This window comes from Thermobia domestica, chromosome 2 (genome assembly GCF_964235325.1).
Source record: "Thermobia domestica chromosome 2, izTheDome1.hap1.1, whole genome shotgun sequence".
NCBI classification, from domain to species: domain Eukaryota; kingdom Metazoa; phylum Arthropoda; class Insecta; order Zygentoma; family Lepismatidae; genus Thermobia; species Thermobia domestica.
Window position 1 is genome coordinate 355,906,046 of NC_137455.1, and position 12,390 is coordinate 355,918,435.

The window sequence follows — 12,390 nt, forward strand, 5'->3', positions numbered from 1 at the left end:
TCATTATGAAAGTATGTTCTTTTCTGCGTATCCTGCTTCTTGTTTCAACTCTTTAGGATAAATCAAGACTAACTGACAGTGCGTAGTCTTAGCGGGGTAAGCGCGGAAAACGAAAAAGTCAAAGAAACAGGGCTTTGCTCCCTTGTCCCCATATAACAATGCACAGTATGGACACCGTTCCAAATGGGTCTTATAGGAGCTATTATGGCAACATTTTTGTATAAGACAATTGGTGTGTGTCGTCTGCATGGTTGTCTGGAGACAAAAAAGGGCAAACATGTTTTTCAATAAATAAATAAATAAATGAATAAATAAATAAATAAATAAATAAAAGAAAACGTGCATTTTTCAATTCCCATATCCTCGTCCTAAGAAGGCGCTTAGCGCAACGAGCCTAAACTTTAAATGCTTTGAAAGTTTGTTCTTTTTTGCGTATCCTGCTTCTTGTTTCAACCCCCTAGGACAGTGATGATTTCAAGGGTGATTCTGGGGGGGGGATTCTCCCAAGAGCTACGAAATTCACCATCGGGTGCTTGAGATCTTCGCAGAATTTACTGTGGAGCACGCAATTTTTAGTCGCTTTCCTCCCTGTGCGTGTTGCCTCCGGAGGAAATGATCTAAAATTAACACTGCTATAGGATAATTGGAGATTGGCTTACAGTGCTTACGAGCAAACGGTCTTAAGTGTAAATAACCGATTTGACTGGGGTCCGGATATGTGTTACGGGAGACCAAAATAGGAGACACGTATTTTGGCGTTTGGGCCCATACGCAGAAATTTCCGAAATACGGGGCCCCAAAGTGGCCCTACATGCTATAACTAGGAAGCGAATGACGTTACTTGTACACAACCGATTTGGCTGGGGTCCGGATATGTGTTACGGGTGACCAAAGTAGGAGACACGTATTTTGGCGTTTGGGCCCATACGCAGAAATTTCCGAAATACTGGGCCCCAAAGTGGCCCTACATGCTATAACTAGGAAGGGAATGACGTTACTTTTACACAACCAATTTGGCTGGGGTGCGGATATGTGTTACGAGTGACAAAAGTACGAGACACGTAATTTGGAGTTTGGTCCCATACGCAGAAATTTCCGAAATACGGGGCCGCAATGTGCCCTACATACCATAACTAGGAAGCGAATGGCGTTACTGGTGCAAAATGTTGGCCTGGGTTGGAATATGTTATAATATATCCAAAGGTATGAGACTTGTGTTTGTTGTTAGGTCCCACAAAAAGGAATGTCGCATGTACAGGGTCCAATATTGGTAGATTTTCAATAAGGCCATGAAGTTGGCGTATGTGGTACCCATGCAATTCTGAACAGATGTTCAGCTGGAACGAGCCGTTGAGGGGGATCTGCTGACCTCGAAGGTGTCAACGGAGCGAAAGAATGTTTGCGTTTTTTGCTTGTATTTCTATGGCTAGGATGTGTGGAAACCGGGCGGTACACTTTTGTGCAAGAGAGTGAACATTAATATTTAATCGATACGGCGTGTGTTATCAGGAAACCAGGCACAGTGGCGGAAGTAAAGTTTGCCGCCCTGTCTGGTTTTGTCGGAAGATAAACTACATGTCTTCGACTTGGGCTTATAGTAGCCATGTACGGATACCAGCCAAACCGGTTGTGTACAAGTAACGTCATTCGCTTCCTAGTTATAGCATGTAGGGCCACTTTGGGGTCCAGTATTTCGGAAATTTCTGCGTGTGGGCCCAAACGCCAACATACGTATCTCCTACTTTGGTCTCCCGTAACACATATCCGCACCCCAGCCAAATCGGTTGTGTACAAGTAACGTCATTCGCTTCCTAGTTATAGCATGTAGGGCCACTTTGGGGCCCCGTATTTCGGAAATTTCTGCGTATGGGCCCAAACGCCAAAATACGTGTCTCCTATTTTGGTCTCCCGTAACACATATCCCGACCCCAGCCAAATCGGTTGTTTACACTTAAGACCGTTTCCTCGTTAGTCTTAGCGAAGTAAGCACGAGAAACCAGAAATATCACAAAAAACAGGGCTTTTGCTCCGCTGTTCCCCCGTGAAAATACACGGTTTACACACAATACAGGTTGGATCTAACAGGGCTATTTAGAGAACGTCTTATAGAGCATTTGGTGTGCAATGTTGTCTGCGGACAAGGAGGCAAAACCGTGTTTTTCATTACAAAATGGAGTATTTTAATTTTCCCTCACCCCCTCAGGAGACGCTTCTTCAATGAGACCGTATCCTGCCTCTTTCTCCCATTCTCTAGGCTCTAGGCCAATTAGGACTGGCAGGCATTTGAATAAGTTCATTACTTGGTTGCCTAGTAATTAGCCATCATATTGGCTGCCATATTGGATTTAGACAAATGTTCTCTCATGTTACCATGTAAAATATGTCTTGTCGTGATGAAAGCTACCAGAAAAAGTAGGTTTCGTTTAGTCCTGAGGAAGTACGCTACATCCTAGAGTAATGCGTGCATATACGCATTTCTAACTTTGTACAGTTAATCGTTAGATAACAGTGTTGCCAGATTGTAAGGTTTCTAAGTGGCAATAAACAATGCCATATTTAAATTCATCGACCTCAGAAACCTATAGTTTAACACCAAAATTATCTTTCTAAGTGCCTTGGTTCACGATCTCTCTCTTTATTATATATATATATATATATATATATATATATATATATATATATATATATATATATATATATATATAAAGAGAGACAGAGATAGAGAAAGAGAGAGAGAGAGATTTACGTAGGGCGGCGGCCATATTGGAAAATGACGGCTACCAGGAAAACACCTCAAATTTGAAATATATTCCCAAGACATTATTTTAAAAAGAACTTAGGGGACATTTTTTTACGGACACCTATATATGAGGGCCAGGACTTTACATTGTCGGAATCCTGTGGGGGCACCCCTCTGCCCCCCTTCCCTTCGCCACTACTGTATGCTATAATATTTGTCCGGAAGGGAAAAAAATTCCGAAAATAACAGCGTTTTCTGATATATACTGTTCTTCTCGCGCACTCTAGAATGCATCTTGATGAACTTCCAGAGGTAACGGGGAAAAGAGGATACTTCACACCACATCGTCCAGTCTCTTAGTATGGAACCATTGAGGGAGACAAACTCTATAAAGCTAACAGTATTTGGCAGCTGACAAGTAATCTCAGAAACTGGTCGAGAACCTGTTTCATTCAGACATCCACCCCCTTCCCCCTCCATTTCACCAACCCCCGCCCTTTCCGCGGCTAAGCTTAGAGTGGGGCGTGACTTACCCTCGTCAAACTTTGACAGGTGGACTTTAATACTTATATTAAAATACTATTTTTTAATTGGCGTATCAGATATGGTTGTGATTAAAACTATTAGAGTCGTTTCTTCTCAAGGAATAAAACAAAAAAAAGTTGATCTTTCTACCATAATTGGTTCCAAAGTTAGACATATTATAATTTGTATAAAAAGAAACTAATTTATTTATTGTTTAATAATTTATTTCTGCTAAACTAGCAGACAAATATACAATTTAAGTATTTCAACCCGTTAATAAACTTCTGTAGAATGCTGCAAAATTTTTCTTTCCCATTAAAGATACCTAGTTCCTTAGAAACTGAGGAAATTCGGTAGCCATGTTCTCCCCATAAGGTCCAATATAAAAATTTTTGTGCCGAGAAAAGGTAGATCATCCCGTTAAAAAAAAAAAGGACACTATATGTCCTTCGAGTTCAGCAGAACATATCCGATAGAGATCAATATTGGTAAGGTGCTAGACCTCGAACTGCTATAAAAACGTGTGAAATAATATCTTGTGTACACTAACCTCCTTTTCCTCTCTAAGACGCCTGGTCATTAAGACGCACCTTTGCTACATGCTTTATGACGATTGATCATTGAGCTACTTTTCCCCTCTAAGACGCCTAGTCATTGAGAGGCACCTAACCAATACATCCTAAGACGCCTGGTCATTGGGTTCCTTTCATTTAACCTACGTAATTAGAAGAACTTTTCTTATAAATATTACAAATGTTTAACATATTGTATTCAAGAGGAGACTTTTGTAATAAAGGTGATGGGAAAGTCCAAACTTCAATGTACCGTATTTTGCTCTAGTCTATAGAACAGCGAAAACATTACAATATTATGCTGTGTCACTCCCCCTTAGTTATAAAGACGGTTATATCCCCCTGGTTCATTAGCCCTATTATTGTTACTGCATTGATGTACACTTACGAATCAGAAAGCAAGATACCTAGAGTAGAATAACGATCCAGCAAATGTATGACTTATGCATAATATGCAAACCGTCGCGTCGCTTCAACAGAGAAAGGAAGATGGCCCCAAGTTCTCATTCAGACCAAGACTGTGATGCGTCATATATTGGCCATAACGGGCCTAGACATTTTAGAACCTGATTTAGAAACATTTGAGAATAGCTTAAGAGGCCCCATCACGGCGAAAGTAAAATACCGCAAACTTTACAGTAATTATGTAATATTTTCAAATAGATAAAAGGTAATCGAAAAGTGGAACAAAAGCTCCCTAGACAATATTATTTTACATGACACACCCTTATCATGACTCATTAATCTCCTTTCGATTTCCAGCCATTTTCAAAATCGGCATTTATTTTTGTTTTTGTAAATGGCTTCAAACGGAAAGCTATAGGTGACTAGTGATAACGGTGCCTCATGTAAAATAATATTGTCTAGCGCGCTCTTATTCCATATTTTGATTATCTTTTAGCTATTTGAAGATATTACATAATTGCTGTAAAGTTTGCGGTACTTTAATTTCGCAGTAATTAGGCCTCTTAATAAAATCTGTGCCTTACCAACGGCTTTACTTGCTGAATAGATTTAATAACCAAACGAGTAAAGGATATATTTTCATAATTAAAACCAAGTTTTATTTTATGTACATTAGATTGCCTGTATCAATCTTCATGTTATGGTTGAAGCTTATCACAAAGGGTCAAATCATCGATTTTTTGTCATTTTTTATTCGCAGGAACATACTCGACTGCAGACAAGTTAATTCCTGTACAGACAAGGAAAAGAAGCGTCCAATGATTTACTTTCTTTAAAATGTGGATACATACACTAAATAAAACTCAGTATGGCTGTCAGTCCCCCATAATGAGACATGTTGGATTTATCAGTTGCCGTAACTTACATCTTGAAGTCTTATTAAATAGTCATTGTTCAATAAATAGACAAAACAATAAACCAAATGATCCAACATATCTGATTATGTATTATCTACTCAAAGGTAGGGGTATCACGCTTGCCAAAGGCGCTCATTGTCGCTGACTTTCGCAAGCATCATACGCGTAGACCTACAACACCGGTACATTCCGCTAGATCAAAAAATAAAATAAGCTTTGTATCTCTTATTTCAAGCAAAATATCTGGAGACACTCTCTCTTCTCTAATATATTCTGACCTGCGGAACAATGTATTTGACATGTTCTAACATAGTATTTCTTTATTTTTTTCAAAAATTCCGATTTTAGTAGATGCAGAGAGTCAAGGAATATAATTTAACTTGAAATTATCATACTATCTAAATAATAAGAAATCACTTTAATTATAATGGCGTGTTAACTGACGCATATGTATTTTGGGGATGCATTCCCTGCTTAAACATAGATTTTAAATATGGTACATTAGATGATTATAATAAATTCCTAAAGAATGTATCTGCTGCAAGTGTTGGATGATGTGGGACTGATGAACACAGGGGAAGTCCTTGTTAATGCTGAGGATATCTGTGAAATAATGGAAAAAGATGAGGAATGTGATCGTCAATGAAATAAATGTCGTAGATTTCTCGTTCGTCCGGTGTCAGGTGCGTGTTGATGATATGTAGAGATATAAATATATTTAAAGCGAAAGCTTGTACCGGTAAGTGGAGTCGGTGAGAGCGTCGGAGTGAAGGATGTCTAAAGAGAGCGGATTGCCTGTGTGTTAATGAGATTAATTTCTCACTAAACCAGTCAGTGACCTTCACTCTCACGCACAGTCACTCCAACATTCATGGTTTAGTGAGAAATTAATCTCCAGCCAGTGACCTTCACTCTCACGCACAGTCCCTCCAACATTCATGGTTTAGTAAGAAATTACTCTCCAGCCAGTGGTCTACATTCACACACACAGTCATACCAACATTCATGGTTTAGTAAGAAATTACTCTCCAGCCAGTGGTCTACATTCACACACACAGTCATACCAACATTCATGGTTTAGGGAGAAATTACTCTCCAGCCAGTGGCCTACACTCGCACACACAGTCACACCAACATTCATGGTTTAGGGAGAAATTACTCTCCAGCCAGTGACCTTCACTCGCACACACAGTCACTCCAACATTCATGGTTTAGTAAGAAATTACTCTCCAGCCAGTGACCTTCACTCGCACACACAGTCACTCCAACATTCATGGTTTAGTAAGAAATTAATCTCCAGCCAGTGACCTTCACTCGCACACACAGTCACTCCAACATTCATGGTTTAGTAAGAAATTACTCTCCAGCCAGTGACCTTCACTCGCACACACAGTCACTCCAACATTCATGGTTTAGTAAGAAATTACTCTCCAGCCAGTGACCTTCACTCGCACACACAGTCACTCCAACATTCATGGTTTAGTAAGAAATTACTCTCCAGCCAGTGACCTTCACTCGCACACACAGTCACTCCAACATTCATGGTTTAGTAAGAAATTACTCTCCAGCCAGTGACCTTCACTCGCACACACAGTCACTCCAACATTCATGGTTTAGTAAGAAATTAATCTCCAGCCAGTGACCTTCACTCGCACACACAGTCACTCCAACATTCATGGTTTAGTAAGAAATTACTCTCCAGCCAGTGACCTTCACTCGCACACACAGTCACTCCAACATTCATGGTTTAGTAAGAAATTACTCTCCAGCCAGTGACCTTCACTCGCACACACAGTCACTCCAACATTCATGGTTTAGTAAGAAATTACTCTCCAGCCAGTGACCTTCACTCGCACACACAGTCACTCCAACATTCATGGTTTAGTAAGAAATTAATCTCCAGCCAGTGGTCTACATTCACACACACAGTCACTCCAACATTCATGGTTTAGTAAGAAATTAATCTCCAGCCAGTGACCTTCACTCTCACGCACAGTCACTCCAACATTCATGGTTTAGTAAGAAATTACTCTCCAGCCAGTGACCTTCACTCGCACACACAGTCACTCCAACATTCATGGTTTAGTAAGAAATTAATCTCCAGCCAGTGACCTTCACTCGCACACACAGTCACTCCAACATTCATGGTTTAGTAAGAAATTAATCTCCAGCCAGTGACCTTCACTCGCACACACAGTCACTCCAACATTCATGGTTTAGTAAGAAATTAATCTCCAGCCAGTGACCTTCACTCTCACGCACAGTCACTCCAACATTCATGGTTTAGTAAGAAATTACTCTCCAGCCAGTGACCTTCACTCGCACACACAGTCACTCCAACATTCATGGTTTAGTAAGAAATTACTCTCCAGCCAGTGACCTTCACTCGCACACACAGTCACTCCAACATTCATGGTTTAGTAAGAAATTACTCTCCAGCCAGTGACCTTCACTCGCACACACAGTCACTCCAACATTCATGGTTTAGTAAGAAATTAATCTCCAGCCAGTGACCTTCACTCTCACGCACAGTCACTCCAACATTCATGGTTTAGTAAGAAATTACTCTCCAGCCAGTGACCTTCACTCGCACACACAGTCACTCCAACATTCATGGTTTAGTAAGAAATTACTCTCCAGCCAGTGACCTTCACTCGCACACACAGTCACTCCAACATTCATGGTTTAGTAAGAAATTAATCTCCAGCCAGTGACCTTCACTCGCACACACAGTCACTCCAACATTCATGGTTTAGTAAGAAATTAATCTCCAGCCAGTGACCTTCACTCTCACGCACAGTCACTCCAACATTCATGGTTTAGTAAGAAATTACTCTCCAGCCAGTGACCTTCACTCGCACACACAGTCACTCCAACATTCATGGTTTAGTAAGAAATTACTCTCCAGCCAGTGACCTTCACTCGCACACACAGTCACTCCAACATTCATGGTTTAGTAAGAAATTACTCTCCAGCCAGTGACCTTCACTCGCACACACAGTCACTCCAACATTCATGGTTTAGTAAGAAATTAATCTCCAGCCAGTGACCTTCACTCTCACGCACAGTCACTCCAACATTCATGGTTTAGTAAGAAATTAATCTCCAGCCAGTGACCTTCACTCTCACGCACAGTCACTCCAACATTCATGGTTTAGTAAGAAATTACTCTCCAGCCAGTGGTCTACATTCACACACACAGTCATACCAACATTCATGGTTTAGTAAGAAATTACTCTCCAGCCAGTGACCTTCACTCGCACACACAGTCACTCCAACATTCATGGTTTAGTAAGAAATTAATCTCCAGCCAGTGACCTTCACTCGCACACACAGTCACTCCAACATTCATGGTTTAGTAAGAAATTACTCTCCAGCCAGTGACCTTCACTCGCACACACAGTCACTCCAACATTCATGGTTTAGTAAGAAATTAATCTCCAGCCAGTGACCTTCACTCTCACGCACAGTCACTCCAACATTCATGGTTTAGTAAGAAATTACTCTCCAGCCAGTGGTCTACATTCACACACACAGTCATACCAACATTCATGGTTTAGTAAGAAATTACTCTCCAGCCAGTGACCTTCACTCGCACACACAGTCACTCCAACATTCATGGTTTAGTAAGAAATTAATCTCCAGCCAGTGACCTTCACTCTCACGCACAGTCACTCCAACATTCATGGTTTAGTAAGAAATTACTCTCCAGCCAGTGACCTTCACTCGCACACACAGTCACTCCAACATTCATGGTTTAGTAAGAAATTAATCTCCAGCCAGTGACCTTCACTCTCACGCACAGTCACTCCAACATTCATGGTTTAGTAAGAAATTACTCTCCAGCCAGTGGTCTACATTCACACACACAGTCATACCAACATTCATGGTTTAGTAAGAAATTACTCTCCAGCCAGTGACCTTCACTCGCACACACAGTCACTCCAACATTCATGGTTTAGTAAGAAATTACTCTCCAGCCAGTGACCTTCACTCTCACGCACAGTCACTCCAACATTCATGGTTTAGTAAGAAATTACTCTCCAGCCAGTGACCTTCACTCTCACGCACAGTCACTCCAACATTCATGGTTTAGTAAGAAATTACTCTCCAGCCAGTGGTCTACATTCACACACACAGTCATACCAACATTCATGGTTTAGTAAGAAATTACTCTCCAGCCAGTGACCTTCACTCGCACACACAGTCACTCCAACATTCATGGTTTAGTAAGAAATTAATCTCCAGCCAGTGACCTTCACTCTCACGCACAGTCACTCCAACATTCATGGTTTAGTAAGAAATTACTCTCCAGCCAGTGACCTTCACTCGCACACACAGTCACTCCAACATTCATGGTTTAGTAAGAAATTACTCTCCAGCCAGTGACCTTCACTCGCACACACAGTCACTCCAACATTCATGGTTTAGTAAGAAATTACTCTCCAGCCAGTGACCTTCACTCTCACGCACAGTCACTCCAACATTCATGGTTTAGTAAGAAATTACTCTCCAGCCAGTGACCTTCACTCGCACACACAGTCACTCCAACATTCATGGTTTAGTAAGAAATTACTCTCCAGCCAGTGACCTTCACTCTCACGCACAGTCACTCCAACATTCATGGTTTAGTAAGAAATTACTCTCCAGCCAGTGACCTTCACTCGCACACACAGTCACTCCAACATTCATGGTTTAGTAAGAAATTACTCTCCAGCCAGTGACCTTCACTCGCACACACAGTCACTCCAACATTCATGGTTTAGTAAGAAATTACTCTCCAGCCAGTGGTCTACATTCACACACACAGTCATACCAACATTCATGGTTTAGGGAGAAATTACTCTCCAGCCAGTGGCCTACACTCGCACACACAGTCACTCCAACATTCATGGTTTAGTAAGAAATTACTCTCCAGCCAGTGACCTTCACTCGCACACACAGTCACTCCAACATTCATGGTTTAGTAAGAAATTACTCTCCAGCCAGTGGTCTACATTCACACACACAGTCATACCAACATTCATGGTTTAGGGAGAAATTACTCTCCAGCCAGTGGCCTACACTCGCACACACAGTCACTCCAACATTCATGGTTTAGTAAGAAATTACTCTCCAGCCAGTGACCTTCACTCGCACACACAGTCACTCCAACATTCATGGTTTAGTAAGAAATTACTCTCCAGCCAGTGGTCTACATTCACACACACAGTCATACCAACATTCATGGTTTAGGGAGAAATTACTCTCCAGCCAGTGGCCTACACTCGCACACACAGTCACTCCAACATTCATGGTTTAGTAAGAAATTACTCTCCAGCCAGTGACCTTCACTCGCACACACAGTCACTCCAACATTCATGGTTTAGTAAGAAATTACTCTCCAGCCAGTGGTCTACATTCACACACACAGTCATACCAACATTCATGGTTTAGGGAGAAATTACTCTCCAGCCAGTGGCCTACACTCGCACACACAGTCACTCCAACATTCATGGTTTAGTAAGAAATTACTCTCCAGCCAGTGACCTTCACTCGCACACACAGTCACTCCAACATTCATGGTTTAGTAAGAAATTACTCTCCAGCCAGTGGCCTACATTCGCACACACAGTCACACCAACATTCATGGTTTAGGGAAAAATTATGTGGCCTACTTTCCATTCATATCCTACACTCGCACACACAGTCACTCGAACATTCATGGTTTAGTGAGTAACTAATCTCGAGGCAGTTGGGAGGGGGAAAATACCAAAACTCGGTGTGTAAGTAGAGTATACCCTTTTTAAAGGTATACTCTGAAAAAGCCATTTCTTTTTAAGAAATGAAAAATGAAACTTTTAAAAAAATGTAGAAATTTTATTAACAAATGCGGGACTGATATCAAAAGTCGGATAAAGGTGTTGTATCGAATTAACCCATTTTTTATTAGCCAACAAAAGTGAAACAAACAAGGTGTCATCGTGAAATGTCAGATTCTAATGTTATAGCAAAATATATTTGCTGGTAATATTCTTTCTAGCTTAATGTCCCACTATTATGCTGAAAGAAAAAGGGAAACAGTTATAAAATTGATAATGAATGAAATTGTGGAATAAAGAAAAACTGGGTAACCCCGAGGAAAACTACGCACGCAGCGTTTGTCACCACAAAGCCCACTTGGCAAGTACCGGAACCGAACTAGTCACTCATGCACCGGAATTGAGTGCTTTACTACTTTTTTTTTTTAACTTTCTGACTCTTATTCTCTTTTTCCTTTTCTTTTCTTTACTATTCATGACTACTGAACTCGACAGGGATGCTAATACAGAAACACCGAGGATAACTATGCTCTTACTAAGGACAACCTTCAACGGGTTTATCCTCACAATTGCCAGCCGAATTTCTCAGATTACTTGACTACACCTACCATCTATCACTGAGCCACCGCAGGCCCAGAGTTTGTTTTTGTTTGCGATGTGTTTTTACTGGTTGGTGGTCTCAACACTTCAATCTGTTTCTTACTATGTTACTAAACATATAAAAGTAAGAATTGACTGAATATTAAAACTCTAACTTACAGTTTTGCACATGAGATAAAAATTTAACATAACATAGATATAGCCTTACCGAAATATTTTCAAACGACACAAAAATACATTTACTTCATTCTCATTTTACGATCCTTGGAGATACGAGGCCAGCCCGTAACCTCAACAATTTTCTTGTATAATTATTGTTTGCTACAACATAACAACAATGATATATCTACACACCTTCGTTATTAATTGCTATTATCAATCTACCGTGTTACTACCAATAGATTTATTGTTGATACAGTTGTAGAATCCATGGCTACAGCGGCAACTATTATTATTATTATTATTATTATTATTATTATTATTATTATTATTATTATTATTATTATTATTATTATTATTATTATTTAATATGCTTCTTTCAGCATTTATTTCACTGTAATCGTTTGTTTCTATCCCGCTCTGCGTATTAGTTATATTACGTTACGTTACGTTACGAAGAGATTGACACTCAAAGCATTGTCATAGATGAAGATAAGATTAGGACATAACAGAAACATGTTATTTCTCTCACGTTTTCTCTTTGCGTTTTTCTTATCCTGTGTTATCCGGTTTGCTTGAGCTATTTGCACCTATGATTCACATTTAAAAAAAATGCTACTGATAAATATATGTATAATCTCTGCATCTACAACTACACGAAAGCTTACATG

General features: G+C 40.3%; 1 protein-coding gene across 1 annotated transcript in view; it reads left to right on the forward strand.

Moving 5' to 3' along the window:
- Positions 1 to 12,390, forward strand: part of LOC145678797 (carbonic anhydrase 13-like) — a 153,355-nt gene that overhangs the window by 19,843 nt on the left and 121,122 nt on the right. The gene's annotated exons all lie outside the window — the stretch shown is intronic.